The 19,794-nt window shown below is 43.6% G+C and overlaps 1 protein-coding gene across 1 annotated transcript in view; it reads right to left on the minus strand.

Annotated features, from left to right (window-relative positions):
- cdkal1 (CDK5 regulatory subunit associated protein 1-like 1) overlaps positions 1–19,794 on the minus strand; it is a 282,148-nt gene that overhangs the window by 168,058 nt on the left and 94,296 nt on the right. The window lies entirely within an intron of this gene.

Raw genomic sequence — 19,794 nt, forward strand, 5'->3', positions numbered from 1 at the left:
CACTGCCCCCCCACTAGCAGGGACGCACCCCAAGAGGATGGTCCCAGGAGCGACTCTGTCAAAACAGGACAGTGGAGGAAAACACTAAGCTGACGATAAACATTTGAACTTGTGTTTCTGCATTAATTGGAAGCTAAATCTATGGGCGTGTATTGAGCTGATTTAGAGATGTAATTAAAATGCAGTGTGAACTTCAAGAGAAGTTGCACAGCTCATCTCATTGTTTATTACAATGTTTGTTTTGACAGCAGGACAAGGGGGGTCGAGTGGGTATTGAACACACAAAGTATAAAACCAATAATACTATAAGTCTCTTACAGAAGGGTGCTCAAAGTCAAAGTGGAGTAAAATAACAGTAGCAATGTAACAACTTTCACGGATCCAAAGAACAAACAAATTGAGTTATGCCTGAAAGCAACAAGGCCTTTTTGAGAAATGATTTTTCCTTAAGCAGGAGAGGGCTGAGTCTAAGTCTAAGAAACAGAGGACACTGAGGAGACTTGCTGTTTAACTGTAGGAACTCAGAAGGAACGCAGGGACACACAGACCTTAGACCACACCAACAACCGTTGTATAAAAATCGAACGCCAGTCCTATACTGAATACAAGTCTGGGCAGGTGAGCCAGAGGAGCAGTTGAAGTCAAGCCACTGTGATAATGAGAGAATGAGTTGATGAAACAACAACAGCAGCCCAGTACACAGTTATACAGCATTCCTTTCACAATGGTCTGATAAGCCGAGCAAAAACAAAGCGTGTCCAGAGCCAAAACAAGAAGCTGTGGCAGCCAGTGTTCTTCATGGCCGCACAGGGAGCACGGGACAAAATAAAAAGGGAGTTCATTAGGTCAGAGACAAAGACATGATTCAACACACTGGGGTCTGAGACGCAGCAGCACAGAGACACTCTCAGACAGAGAGAGAGAGAGAGAGAGAAGCAGGGAGGGAGTGGAGAGAGGCCTCCCCTCCGCCTGGGGCCTGGGGAGCAGATTACGGTGGCTTAGGGCATCAGGGGCTCGTCACACTCGGCCAGGGTGGCCTTAACGAGCTTAATCAGCAGCTCATCTCCACTCTATCACAGCTTTAATGACAGTCAATTACAGAGACCTGCACATCAAACCCAAACCGAGTGGAACAGAGAGTTCAGTGGCGTGCCAGGGCCAAAGTGGCGTTGGTGGTATTCAGGGTTTATATTTCTCATCAGGCTGAGTTTTAGAGGGGGTGAGTTTGTGTTTGGGAAGTTGAGAACAGGGTCATTGGTGGTGTATTCCACACATTTGTGTCATGGTAGATGGCCAGGAGGAACCATACACAGCAGGCCACAAGTCAAAACAACCCCATTGTTTTAATGATGGGGATGAGATCACATGAGCTCACGCTCTGCTCAGAATGTGCAGTACAGTATGAGTGTGAGAGACAACATTTAAGCCAACCCTTTCAATATGTCCGCTTTTTAGTCATGTCACAATATCAAACTTCACGACTAAACACAATAGACTATTCGACACTCTATGATAGAAAGGACCTGCATGGATGTACTGTAAGAAGACCTGGATAAAATGGATATCTAGAAGTGTGTAGTATTAGACTAGAGTATGGGAAAGCTCAATTGGCCTCCCTATTATCCTAGAGTGAATTACAGCATTACAATATATGATACTACAGTCTTCACAGATGGAATGAATAAAGTAAAACGTTAGCATACTCTTCAAGACCTCTTGCCTTTATCTCAAAGGAACATTTCCCCGCTGTCAAATCACACAAATTTAAGTCTGGAAAAAAAAAGCTGTCACAGATCAAAGCTGACATTTTTCAAGAAACAAAAGTTCATGGGTAAGACACTGACTTCTGTTAGAGTTCTGGAATAGTTTTGAGGAGCCGAAGAAGAAGACAATTTCATCATTCTCCTGAGACCCTTGCTTTTGCCGTAACGTCTATCAGACTGTGAGCTAGATATTGTTATTTATTTCTGTTTGCACTATTCTTCAAGGCCTGATGAAATGGGCCACAGAGGAGCCGTGAAAAGGCAGAGCGAGTCTGGATTACATGAGGCAATAAAAACAGAGCTGTATAGGGGTGCAGAGGGGAACAAAGACGCTCACTGTTTTTAAATAGTGCTCACTAACAGAGAGTCAGAACGCACAGCACAGTAGCTGTTCAATCCACACCCTTGCTCACTCCCAATCTCAGCAGGTGGAACTAAATTACACATTATTCTATGCCGCCCCTCCATCAATCATCGGCCGAGTGTGCCGTTTGCTTGTATCCCGCTTCTTAGCTTCACAAAATGTCAACCAATTTCATAGTTTAAAGTTGTGCTATTTATTTGAATGGAGACGAGACTAAACAATCTCGGTGGGAGTTTGTTTGCTTTGAAAATTCTCATTCTAACAGCGGAAGTGACAGGAGCGAGATAGAGTGGATGTGAGAGCTGCAGTTCCATGGAAACCCACTGGTTTGAGCAGTCTCCCCAGTCTCCCGCCGAGTGGACAGTTCACCCTCAGTTAAAGCAACCCGAGGTGTTAAGTTGTTAAGTAAAACAACATGCTACAGCGTACAGCGCTTTTACAGCCTGGGGGAACATTCCAGATGTGTAAATCGCATTCTAGAGATAGAGTCCTAACAAACCAAAGGAGATCATTATGTCTCCCATTACAGTAGAGTGATGCAATGGGACCAGCTATCAAGAATAAGGAGACTTTCTAAAGGGCACCTCAGTACATCTGAGTCAGAGGTTTGAGAGTGACTGGAAACCCCCCCTCCCCAGTGTCTCTGTTAGCCGTAACCTCCTCCCTCTCTCTTAGTCCATTCCTGTATGGGGAACGGCTATTATAGGAATCATTGTGTGTTGACTGGGAGATCTAACAAACCACACTCTAGCTGGGGACTGGGTTCTTCCAACAGTGCTCTCTCTCTCCAGTTTACCAAAACAACTGAGCAACAGAACAAATCCCTCCCACGTGCTGCCGTTCGAACAGTGTCACACGCACATTAAAACTGCTCCAGCACCTTAGTCTCACAAAGCAAGAGCAATTGCGGTTGTGCTGTGATGCTTCATTCACTGACAGCTATTCAGCTGTTGTTGTTGTTTCTCCACCTTCTTTTTTTGTTTCTGTTGACTTGTCAAGCAACAGTGCAGTCACGTCAGTGATAACCTCTCAGGTGAACGGAGATGCAGCAGCTCTCACAACTCGTGTGTTTACTGTGTTTGGAGCTCCTTGTCGTCGCCCCCCTCCCCCCCCCCAACACACACACACACACACACACGTCTCTTTCTTGCCCAGTTTGACAGGGCTTTCCAGCAGTAATCACGTAATTAAAGTGTAATCTGCTGGTGATCTGTGCTGGCACAGTCAGTGAGGAGACAAGTCAGGAAGAAAAATGGAAAGTTGGCTTTTAATTAAGAGTGAATCTGTAGCAGTCTCTAATCCTGGAGAAACGCTCCTTTTTCAAAGGCCAGGCTGCTAACAGAAAAGAGGCAGGCCAACGTCTGTACACAGTCGATCACACAGAAAGCACTGGAGGAGGTTTTTTAAACCGTGGAATGCATTTAAACAGTACAGTAGCCTTGTAGGGGAAGGCTATTGGAGAAATGTTCTGTACACTAGTCTAGCCAAAACATGTATGTGCTCTTGTATCCCCTAAATAAAAAAGATAAATGTTTTAGTGGATATCGGAGAGAAATGGTTATCTGAAAGCGCAATTTGCTCTTTACTTTTTTCAGAGTGAAGATGTGAGAAATGAGTTTGCCATTACATGCTACAATATTCATTTGGACAAGGGAGGTGGGGGGGGGGGGGAATTCAATTGCTCTGAGCTGCATGTAAGTCACATCTTACCATCTTAATGACAGAGAATTTCATTTGTATTCCGGGAAAGCCATCAATCATATATTTGCAGGGGGGACTAGAGGAGTGGGAGTTGGGGCAGGGAAATTGAATAATATGTCCGGACCAGTGGAGCTGAAAACCAGTCCATACATTTGTTTGATAAACAGAGGGAGCCGTGTTACAGCTCTGTAAAGCTGCTCTCCTATCGCATTTTACACACACACACACACACACACACACACACACACACACACACACACACACACACACACACACACACACACACACACACACACACACACACACACACACACACACACACACACATCCTTAAGAACACACATCCTTATAGCCTGCAGTTATCTTATACTGCAGAAGTCAACTAGTTCAGCCTGCAGTTCACACTGTATAATACTGTGCAAAACTCTGAAAATATCTATTGTAGCTTCAAAAAAAATGTTTCCTTGGGGAAAACAGAACATTTTAGCATTCTGTCTGTTTTGAGATAAGATATTGTGTATTATCTGAAGCAATTATCATCTGTACCTAATGTATTTAATCAATTCCTGATGCTACCTCTGCAAATTGACTGCAGGGTATACTCGATCATTAGTAATCGCATTTGATGGCCTTGTTCTAATTCTGTCTTTGCTATAATGTACTCTTAGTCCCATAAATTTGTATGGTATAATTGCCAAGGAAATTCAAATTACAAAGTGCACATAGGCCTACTTAAATTTGCTTTTAACTTAGCTAATGATTTTTTTTTTTTCTTTTGAGCAGAACTTTCTAGAAGTTTCTTTATCCCATTCTTTTTAAGAGTGTGTAGCGTTGCTGTTCTTACACATAATGTCATGGCCTCTAGCATCTACAATGTGCTGAATGTGAATTCCCCCAAAGAAAGAACATTTAATAAAGTTTCAGGCTTAGATTTAGCCTGATAGGAAAGAAGTGGAACACAATTAAGGTTTTAGCATTTTCATCCCTAGGGATATGAAATGTATTTGTAATCAGCTTGTCAGAAAAAATAACTTTTGAGTAAGCATACCACACATTTAGGCCTCACTCATCAATGAGGGATTGTGTCAGCAAAATATAACTGCTCTGCTGGTGAACAACCAGGAAAAGGGCAAATTATTTATTTTCATATACAATTGCTGTGTGTGTGTGTGTGTGTGTGTGTGTGTGTGTGTGTGTGTGTTGTGGTGGTGAGCAGGCACACGTGTGGAGGTGTTCCTACATGTCCAACATGTGATGGGAATGCCTGCCCCTCGGCTGGGGGGCAGGCATGGGTGAATTGTTTCTGGTGCGTCTCCAACTGTTTCCCAGCAGAACCCACCCCAGAGACAGCTCCATAAATCACCTTCAGCACACTCTAACACACATAAATTGCTTTAATTTTTATTGTGTTTGCAAATTAATGCTAATTTTGTCAGTACATACACAACCTTATCAATCTCTCCCTCCGTACTGTCCCGCTGCTGATGGATCAAGATAAGAAAAACAAACATCACGCGGCAGGTGAGTATGAAACCTTCTCGTATTCAGCAGTGCCAGATTCAACACATCCTTGCTAGGATCTTATAAAATGAAGCACTGTAGGAACATCATATCAATGCAAAGTATGAGGCAAAGATCAAAATCAAGCTTTCTATTCAAGCTTTCTATCCAAGACAGCTAAGTGCTGAAAACTGACTTAAGGCAATGCACTCCAAAGTCAAACATTCACAACGCATGATTTAAATAGCACAAAAGTTTGAGTTGCACATCTTAAGTCAGTCTCCAGGCAGAGTGAGAGAAAGGCCTGCTCGATTCAGAACAGAGTGAATTAGTAGAGAGGTGCTCATTTGAGTCAGAGCTGACTGATTTAGCTGTCTTTGCTGAAGGACTTGGAGGTGTTTTTTCACTACTAAGCAACAATACGACTTCCATCCTTCTCATTAACGAGAAGCATCTTGCACACTCCAGTGACTGTGCACAACCCACATCACATTTCACACCCCAGTCCCCTCACAGAATCAAACAAAACTTCCCTTTAAAGCCTTCTGTCTCCGCGGCACAACACAGGGCAGGCGAAGCGCATTGGCTTTCAACAGGCCTCCCGGGACTGCCACAGAGAATGAACATCTAATTTTTGTTCTATATATCATTTCCCATAAACTCGGTTATGTATAATTCATCTAAGGTTTTCATTACTCACTTCATAGAAAATCAATGGCTACAATTAAATCGCTCTCAAAAACAGCTACCCTAACAAAGTTTCATCACATCTAATTTATTAAGGGGTAAGGGGAAAACAATTTTAGTATCTTTATCATTACAGAGGCAGGATTCAAAGCAGCCTGCAATTCAAATTCACTCAAAGACCAGGAGAGGCCATGGGAATAAATAATGGATACAACTTAAATGAGAATTTAAATCCCAAAGGAGAGAAAGCAACTTTGACTAAAACCAGCTGCAGGGTTGAGACTAGAATAAAGGAAGATTTACCATAGATACTGTGTTGAGTGCTTCAAAACAAATCTAATGGTTCTCTGTTCTTCATCAGTTCAAAATACATCACTGAAGTGTCAGCGTTAAGGTCTGAGGAGGAGAGCTGAAGAGCCAACACCAAGGTATCCTTCATTACAGAGTGGCTGGTTGGCAAAATTCATCAGCCTTAGCTTATGTGTAACCTGACCTGGTTGGCCTGAGTGGTGGAGACACAACAAAGAAAACACATTCATAAACAAAGGCAGACCTGCACACCCCCTGTGACCCCATGAGCCCCCTCACCCCTTCACCCCCCTCCCTCTGTCCTGACCACACTCACAAAGGAAAGGCCCAGGAATAACAGGCTAATATTTTAAGGTCAGCAGCAAGCCTGATAAGGGCCATTGTTTTTTTCTCTATCCGGCCTCTACCTTTGGGACAGGAGCTGTCAGAGGGTGAAATCACTCAGGAAGCAGGCGACCCAGGGCCTCTCAGCTCCCCTCAGCAGTGCCCAGAGAGAGAGGAATAACACACTCGCCACCACGGCAGCCAAAGCTGCCTGTACAGGCTCTGGGAAAAGTCTGTGCTTACAACATTCCCACTGTACGATTCAGACAGTCTAAATACTTTCTGATAGACATCATGCTAATGGGGGTTTGTGAAGAGGGAGAAGTCTGTGGGAAAATAGTCTGTCCCGATTGTTACTCGGAAAGCCTGATACAAACAATGACAGGCCAATTGTTTGGCCCTCAGCAACAACAAAAAAAGCCCAAACATTGAAATAATAAATTGTAATATATTTAGAACATAATCCCTGAAAAGTGGATCCAATGACAATTACTGTATGAGATGAGAGCCCTGAACTGGCTGATTCTGCTGGCTGCTCCCAGCAGCATGGCTCTGGCCAGATAACATAATTAATTTCACAATACTGCACATCCCAAATAAATATTCAAATCATGTAAACTGCTTATTCAGATTACCAGGCACATGCATTCATAGACCTACTGAATACAAAACAGGACTTGCAGACCAAGCTCTGTAGGAGGGAATAATAGGATGCTTGTTTATAAGAAATATCTTTGTTCTCCGCTTTCCAGTCACTTCGTACAGTAAATCGTGCCCTGGTGTCACTACATTTCCAGCCATTAATGACAAGCAATGATGCTTTAATTGTTACCCTGCTTAATAATGCAAACTAAATCCTGCCATTTGTAGGCAGTAAACATGTTTTGGTGTCAGGCATAAATAAAAACACAATCTAAAGTATCAATTGCTCATATTAGAAAAAAAAACATGTATTATGTTCATAATATTCTTTTGGAGATGATAAGAGGGTCAAGACAGTAAGAAGTACAAACCATGTCCTTTATAGCTCACATTGAATCAAGTTTGTTTTGTGTAACTCAAAAGTTAATCGTAGACGTTAAAGAGAGTGACTGCGAAGGCGTCTGAAAGCGAGGCCATCAACACGTTCAGTGGTGAAGCGTGATAGCATTGCCCAATTCTTTGAGGCCCATTAGAGAGACATTGGTCAGTCAAGCTTGCACAACGCTGATAAATTGCCCCCCCCCCCCATCTAATGTCTTCACCATCATACACTCCAATAAAATGTGTCTGAGTGGAGAATAAATAAATAAATAAATAAATAAAGGCCCCAGTAATTCTTGTGGAGGAAAATGATCATTCCTCTTTCACGGGCCAAAACACTAATGACAAAGTCTACAAAACGATTGTAAACGCCGGGGCTTGTTTATGGCTGTTGAGGCATTATGCCTCAGCGCCTCACAATAGGCATTTTACTGTCACTAACTCCCCCAGGCTACACACTAGGAACACCGAATGGAGAGACCACAATCCTCAACACAAAGCCATCAAAATAAATGTAAGCATGCTAATAACGTTATATATCAAACATGAGATGAATATTTAAAACACTTAAGTCTTTTCCAATAAAGTTTGACAAGTTGAACTTCGTCAGAGGCCAATCTGCCTGACGTAATTTTAACGTTTCAATGTATAGGGATGAAAAATAAATCCTTGTTTTAAGGAGTTTATCTGTAGTGCACCACACAGCACATACTGCACAGTATTGTGTATTTTGCAATTGGATACTTTAGCATTCGCATGCTTTTCCCAGAACAGCCAGTGTCATATTCAAAGGTCTGATGTTGACAGTGGAAGTGGGAAAAATTCAAATGGAACACGATCTTGGATGAAATTATTCTGTACACAACAATTTGAGTGTAAAGTATCGTAGAGCTTCATTTCCATTTCCAAGTCTTTCAAGAGATTAAACATACCCATATATCACAGACATGACATAAACATTTCAACAATATCCGAGCTACGCTATGTTCTGCTTACATGTAACAAGGTTTAAGACAAACAAAATGTCAAATGAAAAAGAAGTGCTGGCTCTCCCATTTCAATCACCCTAATGTGTTCTCATTCCATAAGAAAAGAGATGGGGTGGACACAAGAATCTCTGCTTCTCACCACCCTTAACTGGAAAGATAAATAGACATGTCTGACTCTCAGCACAACAAGCTGCCTGGAGCCCTTGCGAGCTAGCTCTGCCACTCTGCAAACTAGGTTAGCAATCCTCCCAGGTGTTGTTCCAGCTGAATCGCTGGCTTCAGGGGTCACCATTACGGGGTCATCCTCCGCCTGCCGCCTGACAGACCTCTACATCATCGCGCTCCGGGCCTCGCCACAGTCCAACTCCTGCTACGGGCCCAAATTCGGTCCCTTCCTGTCTCTGTGGGATGGCTCATCTGATTACAGGGACCTAGAGTGCTGTTCTCTGCATGTGTTCAGTCTTCCAATGTCAATGAGTGATGGAGGTTAGCTATGTTTGAGTCAACAGTCCCAGTGATACAATTGGTCCTGTCAATGTCATTCACTGTTGTCATTTAAAAAAACTTGTTTAAAAGGTCCAAGTAGTGCTAAATGGTAAATCTGTAGCGTCGTTTTGGTCCAAAGAAATCGGTTTTGGTGTTGTGGTCGAGAACTTGCCATTATGTACCTATTTTATTTTATTTTATTTATTTGCACCAACAGAAAGACAGTTTGTATACAATAAAAACAACAACAACAGTATATGCATTTAAGACCCCCCTCATGGTGACAAATCACATATATTCAACAGCCTGGACAAACAAACAAAAAAAAGTTCAAATACAATTTACACGCAAGAGGGGTAAAAGAAAAGAAGATCTAAATTTTAAAAAATCAAGCTGTAGAGCTATAACTATTTTTTTTTTTGTTGCTTTTTTTAAACAATGACTTTACCTTACCTTTATCATATATTCATTCATAGGCTAATCACACAGTTCTGGTCGCTTTAATTCTGAGCAAAGACTCAAGATTCACTGTATGAACAATGAAGTACTGCAGCATATTTGACCCCTCACTTAAGTAGCATTAGTTACTCTTTATGGAAATTATTATCTGTTTAAACAGTGAATCCTTAGCCTACACCTTATGACTGAAGGAGATTCATTCAGAAATGACAGTACTATACTGTAGGTCAAACATACCTTACAACATATTCATGAACTCAGCTCCGAAGCGATCAAGCTTTTTATTATTTTATTATTTAACCAGCTACCACTGCCAACACATCAATGTAGCTACAGGGCATCTGAGGATTCCAACACCACTGTATAGAATTACTTTATTTTTTTAATGGGGCAAAATTAATAGGAGTAGAAATCAATTTAATTTGATTTAATAGGTGTAGAAATTAATACCAAATCTAATGAACCCAATATTGTAAATCAATTTGAAATTTAATTTAATTTAATAGGTACTCCCAGGTGTCACACTACCAAACCTGCTTGGGACAATATTTTTGATTTTTTGTCTAATAAAGCATAACTAATCAAAGATTTCAGGGTCAAAAGCAGGGGCCTTTGGTAGAGTTAACCAAATACAAACCTGCCAGACGGGCAGGTCTGAGTATTTCAGAAACTGCTGATCTACTGGGTCTTTCACGCACAACCATCTCTAGGGTTTTACAGAGAATGGTCTGAAAAAGAGAAAATATCCAGTGAGTGGCAGTTCTCTGGGCGAAAATGCCTTGTTGATGCCAGAGGTCAGAGGAGAATGGCCAGACTGGTTCGAGATGATAGAAAGGCAACAGTAACTCAAATAACCACTTGTTAGAACCAAGGTATGCAGAAGACCATCTCTAAACGCACAACACGTCGAACCTTGAAGCAGATCGGCTACAGCAGCAGAAGACCACACCAGGTGCCACTCCTGTCAGCTAAGAACAGGAAACTGAGTGTACAATTCCCACAGGCTCACCAAAATTGGACAATAGAAGATTGGAAAAATGTTGCCTGGTCTCAATTCCTGCTGCAACATTCAGATGGTAGGGTCAGAATCTGGCGTAAACAACATGAAAGCATGGATCCATCCTGCCTTGTATCAACGGTTCAGGCTGGTGGTAGTGGTGTAATGGTGTGGGGGGTATTTTCTTGGCACACTTTGGGCCCCTTACTACCAAATTGAGCATTGTTTAAATGCCACAGCCTATCTGAGTATTGTTGCTGACCATCCCTTTATGATCACAGTGTATCCATCTTCTGATGGCTACTTCCTGCAGGATAACATGCCATGTCACAAAGCTCACATCATCTCAAACTGGTTTCTTGAACGTGAGTTCATTGTACTCCAATGGCCTCCTCAGTCACCAGATCTCAATCCAATCCAGCACCTTTGGGATGTGGTGGAACGGGAGATTCGCATCATGGATGTGCATGCGACAAATCTGCAGCAACTGTGTGATGCTATCATGTCAATATGGACCAAAATCTCTGAGGAATGTTTCCAGCACCTTGTTGAATCTATGCCACAAATAATTAAGGCAGTTCTGAAGGCAAAAGGGGGTCCAACCCGGTACTAGCAAGATGTACCTAATAAAGTGGCCGGTGAGTGTATGTTGTGGCATGGATGTGTCTTTGTTCTTCTAAACAGTACCACTGAATAAGCCAAACACAAGGAGTTATTTTACCTATCCCATCCCATGACATCATTCATTTGAAAGGTGTTCGCTATGATAAACACAACGCTGTTGCAAAGCATTTACGCTGGCAGTTTGAGTCCTATTTTCAGTCTGAAATGCATCCAGTCTAAAATACATCCAGTGTTGTCGTCACTTTGTATGAGGGATCTACCGAGGAAAAGATTTATAGGATTTACAGCTGGCTTTGGATTGGATGTTGGCCAATGGGAATATGCAAGATCCGCCAAGCCATAAGCTAATGCTTTTTACATTTCACTTCATCAACATGATTACAATAAAACATCGACCAGAACCTCTGCCAAAACGACTACAGTCAGGACTTTTTTCTGGTTTTGTCCATGTGGGGTTATTTTTTTGTTTACTAGCTACAGTGTATGCTGTTTATCTGGTCAAATGCTTCTATAATGACGTGCAGGCCACGAGATGGAGTAGAGGGAGTGTAAATAATATGTATTTGTGAAGAGCACTTAGGCATAGTTAGGCATTGTGGGAGAGAGATGATGGCAATATCCTCAGAGCGTGACCATAAAATGAGGAAGACATGCTTTTTTAGATATCTTTTTTTAGAGTGTCTGGGGTACAGTTCCATTTTAATGGTTGAAATTTACCAGAGGAGTGTTGACACACTGCCTGAGCCCTGTCTCTCTCCGTGCAATAACAGGCTCCTCAGAGCAGACAATGCCTGTCAATGTCCTCATGTCGTGAGAAGAGCCCACGTGGCCATCATATGCTCTTGTGGTTTTGGAAGGAAAAGTTCATGAAGCATTTGCCCATTGGCGACATGTTAATCTGACCTTTGCTTGAAAAGCAGTCGCAAGGTTCCTCGGAAAACACCCCAGCCCCTTTAGGGGTCTGTAAACAACCTGCATGCAAAGCTGCCCCCCCTCCCTTCCCCTCTCTCCCCCCATACAGTGGTAGAATAGAACTGGCATGTTATCAGTGATCTGGGAATAACAAATGAAAGGATGAGAAGAGCTTAAGAGAAGACAAAAAAAAAACATCTAGAGTGGACTGGACTGTCCAGCCTTGGGGATTAATGTTCTCAAATGAAATCTCCACACACTGATGCTGTAGATAAGCTAGGAGAGAAGTGAAGAGAGGACTCCTCCACAACCATCCATCACAACAGGAGGGAACAAAAACATCTCACATACTCTATAGCCATCTAGTGAAAGGGGGAAGCTTGGGGTTGAGCCAGTCATTTAACCCAAAAGCCAAAAAGGAAGGCTAGAGTAGGTTATTTGGCTGTACATTTGAAACAAACAAGAACAATCAATAGGTTTTCAGTGGGTTGAGGTGAAGCAGCTGTCAAAGCTGCAGCATGGTATCTTCTCAATGCGTCAGCTTTGTTTTAACAAATACAGCCATGCCTCCCCTCCTCACACAGAAATGTTCAGGGTCACCATTCTTCAGCTCCATAACAGTTTATGGACGTCAGACATACACTTAGCGATCACCTAAGGTCAGACAGAGGGAGAAAAAACACTAGCGGGGAGGGGGGGAGGGAGAAAAGTTCCATAATGGTTTAATCATTTTCTCTCCAAATGAGAGCGGAGCTTGAGGACAGAGGAGCCGCCTGAGATGCTGATAAGTGGGGAGTGAATGACTGATAGTGTGTCTCAGCCCAGAGAAAAAAAGCCCCAGACGCAGTTTCACCCACCAACAAAGAGCTCTCTATTTGACCAGCCAGCAAATGTCAGGACTGATGTCACAGCTACCTCAAAAGAAAATTAAAACTGAGAATCCCCTCATCTTTCCTGACAAAGGGGAATGTCGTCTTTGGACTTTGGCCTCGCTGTGTAGGCCTACAGAGATTATTCTAACACACAACAACACACACATACACACACTCCCTTTTATGTAAATCAAACAGAGGCGGGAGTCCTGACAGGGAGACACTGCTCTGCAGACAGTGTATGCTTCATATGACATTGATGCAAAGTGATGGTTTATTTTTGTCAACGGTTTGCCTGTTTAATTTCAAGTTACAGCACCTGAATTATTTAAAGGCACTTAAACTCATGTCTGATCGCTCAGAGTAGGACTTACTGTGCCATTTCAGCTGATGAAAGTTGCAGGTGACCTTAGTCGGCAGTATGAATCCAGCTGTACTTTACCATGCTCCATCATAATGGGCTACCACAACAACAACAACTCCATCTGTGTTAGATTGAAAAGAAAAATTCTAAGCCTTTTAGAATATAGACTCCAGTTCTCAGAACTCTCGGTATGTGCTCATATTTTCCATCAAATCATCCAAGTGACACCGAGAATGGAGTACTAGGTAGCTTGCTGTGTGCTGTCCTTAGAGTGCAGGTCACAGGAGGGTGATGGAGGGGAGATAGGAGAGAGCATGGCAGACAGAGCTGAGACACAATGGCATTAGCCGGCTGATCCCGTAAAGAGCACCCTGCTTAGGACAACTTGTTGGAAAACAAATGTGAGTGACGTTTCTAAAGCTAGACAGGGCCATCTGGAGTAATGGTGTCTGCCTGTCTGTCGAACGCTCCCATAATCACAACATTCTAACTAAGCAGGACTGGCGGGCCAGCTGACCAATAGTGTGTGGGAGGAGTGTTGCCAGGGTGACAGGTAAAACCAGAGAAGTCTGTCAGATCATTATCCTCATGTGAGATTTTAGGCCAAATCTGATCAGCCAATGTAATCAGCTTAATGCGTTTTTTATGTAGTGAAGATAAATAGACATTTAATACTGTATCTCTTGGTAGCAATTACATTATAGTGCATAAACAAAAATGCCATCATTGTTGTCATCTTTCAAGTCGCCCTTCAATTATCAACAGGTACCTTTGGAGTACAAATGTTTGTTGATGCTTTGATATTCAAATGGCACACGCCTGCTGCATGTTTTGATAATCACATACGAATACAGTATGAAAGCAGATCTCTTCAGCACTCAAAAATGTCAATAACTGATACACTATTACGGTGATTGGCTTAACTTAAAAGCACAAAAAAAGAAACATGAGATTTAAAAAAATATATAATAATAATAATAAAATATCCACCAAAGCTGTGTAAAAACAACACGTTAATCAGCCTTTGCCAAAGCCCCCAACAGACCAACACACACTTATCTACTACTAGGTTAAAGACCCCACTGCCATCTGGGGCATTTTGGGGTAGACCACCACATGAGGACCATCCTCACTGCTCATGGGGAATGATCTGACCTCTTCCCCAGGCACTGTTGTTTTTGACTGTGAGACAGTGGAGCACTGAGGCAGAGCGTTGTCTCTCATGATCACGGAGCCACAGCCATGCAGGGGTCACGGAGAGTAACACGGGGAGTCCAGCTGCGTCCTGCAACCCAGTCCCAACCTTACCCATGTCACTCACAGCTCCATGAGCCAAAGCGGTCAGATCGCAGACTGAAACTCCCCCCGGAGGAAAGCCAAACCTTTGGGCTGAGACTGTGGAGGAGGAGGAGGAGGGTGGTGGTGGAGGTGAAGGGGGGTCTGTGGTCTACTCTTCCTCATCACACTTGTCTAGGTCTGTTAAGCAGTGAGTTTTGAGAGCCTTCAGACAGGAGCTTTCTGTCTGGCTGTGTAACTCACTATCACAGAGTCTGGACCAATCAGATCCCATTGTTCTCATCATGATCCTCATCAGGCTGATGGTGACTTAATACTGAGTGAATACTGTATCTTACCTCCCCTACTGTATAAACGCACAACAGCCTGAGGTAACGAAAGTACCTGAAATCCACACTGGGGTGTCAACGTTAACAGTTTTCCTATTTTTGGCTTGGCGCCTTGTCACCTTTTTACTGGGTAGGCTCAGTAAAAAAAAATGTGCATGGGAGAGAGAGAGAGAGAGGGAGCACACATGTTTTGTCTGGTGTCACAAGTCATAACAAACAAAGAGGCATCACAGTCAGTAGGGAAAGGTCAGACTACAGTCTAAAGCTCAACAACAGGTTGGACGGCGAGGTCAAAAGGTCAGGGTGTTGCCAAGGCAGGCTCTGGGTTGAAACTCAGCGTGAGTGGCAGATCAATTTGCTGTGAGCCACACATCAGACTGTATTAGGCTGGCTGTGTGACTCCAGGATTAAGGACACATAAGAAGCTTTGCCCCAGAAATTATCACAACGTTTTACAGTAACATCTGTGGAGGGTGACACTTCTCACTGTTTAGGCACAGTGGAATATGAGTTCAACTTATCTCTGTGGAAGACATCTAGGCACTGCTGATATGCAAGAGGACAGGGTGGAACACTAAAAAGTGTTTGCGTGTGAGGCAACTGAAAAGAATGTTCTCTTTGTTTTGTCTGTATATGATATTGTTCTAATAACCAGTTTTTACGAGCCACAATAAACAATGTGTATAGTATAAGATAACACTGTAATGCTGAAGCTGAAAGAGTTCAGAAGACTGGACAAAATGTAGGGTAATTTACTGTGGGAACAGAGCACCAAAGTGTCCATGTGGAGTGAAATTCATTTGCCTCAGATGAAAGCTTGACTGAGGCGAACAAGATTACTCCTTGCATGAGATTTCACTTGCTCATAACTCAAAATCCATGTGGCACTGTGAGTGCTTGTTTACATGCTTGAGGGCCTGTGCTTGAACATACGAAGGAGTGAGCAGGAACAGCTCACTTTACACGTCTGTCTGGTCTGTCCCTGACACAGTCGCCTAGGATGGAGATGGAGCAGCACGCATACGCACGCGCACACACGCACACACACAAACGGGCTGCCTTTCCATGCCTGCAGTACAGGGGGTCCCAGTAGTTTGTATGGAACAAAGGTTACATAAAGCCTGTACCCTAAATCAAATCAACTGTCTTGTTTATATGCCCCAATGAATATCCAATTAAAACATATTGGTTGTAAATACGTACAAAACAAATGTGTTTATCTTCAACAAATTAAAATCACACTGTGCGTGTTGCTCTGCTCTCTCCAGTAATGTATTTTACTAAGCACCTACAGTAGGACCATACTAAGAGCATTACGCACTTAGTTCAGTTCAAGTATAAATCGAAGAGTATTGGGGAAACACCAGACATTGGACCCTAATCTCATCTGCAAATTCAAACAAACATTTGTGGATTCAATTACCCTGCTAAATACCAATACTGGATTCAGGTCCTCCACTACCTAATATACTGCTTTCATATCCAAATCTATACAGTTTTGATAATCTAATTCCAAATAGAAATAGTTTCAAAGATCTCCCATGAGAGTCATCAAATATGGCAAGTCAAGTCATAAAAAATTAAAAAAAATGGAGAAAAAAAAAAAAACAGCAAGGTCCCATACCTACACTTTTCCACGAAGGAAATATACTTTGGTATCTCAAGGTATCTTTTCATCTAATTTGTTTCTAAGTGTCGCTGGGAGAGAAGTTCCTAATTAACCTGCCGTTATGCTGGGGAATTTGTACAGCGCTGTTGTACAAATTCACAGATTAAAAGGTACGACATCAAAGGGAGAGAAGGCTGTCCCCAGGTCTCCCAGCCTCTCTGGGGTATCGCAGCGAGAAGACACGTAATGGGAGGGGACCTTGTTTCTCTAGGTATCCACCAGGGGACCAAGCTGAACACACACACACACACAGACACACACACACACAGACACACAGACCACAGACACACGTGAGCCGTGCACAAAAACAAACACACATACACACACATGTTGACTCGCTGTATTGCATGATGTTTGCACACTGATGTTTGCATCTGGAATTGTCTGCTTGGCTAATTGAATCCTGCTTAATCTGTGAGGTCATCCGCTGAGCAGAACCCCTGGAGCTCCGTCTAACCCATCATCCAGTGAGACACGGAGAGACAAGGCCCTCTCTACTACCACCAATTACTCAGTATGCTTATTTATCAACTGATACAGCGGCTGCCAAAGTCCAGCTGCATAATGAGGTGACCCCGGCGCTACCCTCCCAATGCAGCCATATTATTGACTCCACTGGACACGTGACACCGATGCAGTTAGCTTAATGCCTGCTTAACAAGCACCACAATCCCCCTCCAACGCCGAGGGAGGAAAACTGCTTTTTAAAGAGATAATGGGAGGCTAAGTTACCCTAAAGGAGGAAGGGAATCCCACTTTAAACAGTCCCAGTAAAAAATAAAAAATAAAGAATATCGCGTCTTATCTTTCCAGTTCGCTCTGTAATGGGAAATGACAGATCCATATAAGTGCATGCAGGGTCTGGATAGAATGTTCTCTGGTCAGGAGGAGGATACCAGTCAGGTTCAAAGGCGTAACCTCTGCAGACCCTCGGCGTCTTACACCTCAGACAAAAATACCAACACAATCACAAGCCAGCAGAGTGATAAATTGGGTTCCATACCTCAGTGATCATTTTATGCTTACATCCCCATATCTGCCCTGCAACCTGCTGTGACCAGCAGCCATTACACCCCTACAGAGGACATGCTAACCCACACCAGAGGTTTATAGCATGCAGTACACCGCAATGGGAAGGGTGCCAACCGGCCAAGTCTCAAAAACAAAAACAAACTTTTCTTTTGTATTTACTTTTGAGATGGATTTGGACAACTCTGAATTTAAATAGTTTGAGAAAAGTGTTAGGACAGCATCAACACACACCAGCACCGTCTGGCTGGTATCAGCAATAAAAGGGGAGGGAAAGGGAGAGGGAAAGGCGCCTGATGGACAATACAAAGGCTGTTACAGGACAGCGGAGTCCAATCTCTGGTGTGGATGCTGTCATATCGAATGCATTGGACAGGGCTGATTGCTAGAATCAGAAAAACAAAGGGCCGGTCTGGTACACAGCTGAGCAGGGGGCCCTGCAGAGAGGAGCTCTCCCACTCCCCAGCCCTGCCTACCCGCCTGGCTGGCTGAGAGGAGCTAAGGGAGGGACATGAGCAGGAATACTGATGGGCTCCTGGACGCCCACCCTGTACGCCCCCCACACCACACACACACACACACACACACACACACACACACACACACACACACACACACACACACACACACACACACACACACACACACACACACACACACACACACACACACACACACACACACACACACACACACACACACACACACACACACACACACACACCGGTCCAGGGGCTACATGCTTGGTTGGGTGGAGGCAGGTTAGGAGTCCTGCAGGTTGCGGGCTCCCCTGATTACAAGGCCTCACTGTTCCCCAAGCTCCTCCACAGGGTCAGAGGTCACAGCTCTGCACAGGAAGCTGATAGGGAACAGACTGTTCTCCACACACAATACAGGGTTCTCTGACTTCAAATGGCAGGTCCTGACTGCCACTGAGTGCTCGTAACTCTGTGTGTGTGTGTGTGTGTGTGTGTGTGTGTGTGTGTGTGTGTGTGTGTGTGTGTGTGTATGCATACCATGTTTTCACTTAAAATAAAAAGGACATAACCCAAGGTCTTCTCTGGAACAGTACTATGATAGATGGAGGAATTACAAGCCAGCCGTCTTGATTCAAAATGGAGAAATTAGCCTTTTCCATTAAAAATTAACAACCCCATTGACGTTGAGGCACATGTGAAGTGAAAAGGCAGCTCTGTAAACACCATAAAATGGGGAGGGGGAGGGGGGGGCTGTAAAACGGATCCTGCTCACGCTGCACTGGGAGGGTGACAGGCCAGAGGTAGCGACAAACAACACATAAATGTGGCAGAGATGACAGCTGTGCCCAGACTGCGGACATGGCTGCTGACAATAGAGGGGCCTGTGGGGATTAGTCATGTGTTTAATTATAGCAGGGCCTCCATGGGGAGCCCTGTAGAGCCTCTGCCCCCCCCCAACCCAGCCTCTGCCCCCCCCTACCCAGCCTCAACACCCCTCAACGCTGGGTCCTCTGCTCTCAGAGGAAATCTGTCTTCTCACTTCTGCTTCCCAAAGCTAACATCAACAACAAACCAACTCCAGGCAAAGGCAATGGCTCCATCACGGCCTGCCCGATAATTAGGGTGCCACTGACTGACTGGCCAGCCTGACGACTCAAGGCAGAAACTCCAGTATAGTGTAGGGGGGTAGGGGGGGTTAATATTTAATGGGAATGTGTTTTGGCATGGGTGATTCTGCCTTCCCTTCCTAATGACAACAGGGGGGCTTTCCCAAAGCCTCACTCCAGAGTCAGCAATAACAGATTCCTTCCTTCGTTAGTACAGTACAGTATATAACAAGAAAGAGAAATCAACAAATATGTCAAGACTGTTCCATTGCAGATTACACTGCAGATTACATTGGGTTGAGTTTCAGCTTGAATGCAAGAGAACTGTTGAATAAATAGCCTTTGTGCTGCTTGCACATAATGACCTGTTTTTGTACAGGTCTGTTGTTGCCCAATACCTGCATGGTGATTTTCCAGGCCCACAGGTAAAACGTGATGTTGTCAGTCAAGGAACACGGTAAGTCCTTTGGAATTTAGTGACTCAGGTTTAAGAACGTGGCATTCAAACAACA

This window comes from Argentina silus (assembly GCF_951799395.1).
Source record: "Argentina silus genome assembly, chromosome: 10".
Taxonomy (NCBI): Eukaryota; Metazoa; Chordata; class Actinopteri; order Argentiniformes; family Argentinidae; genus Argentina; species Argentina silus.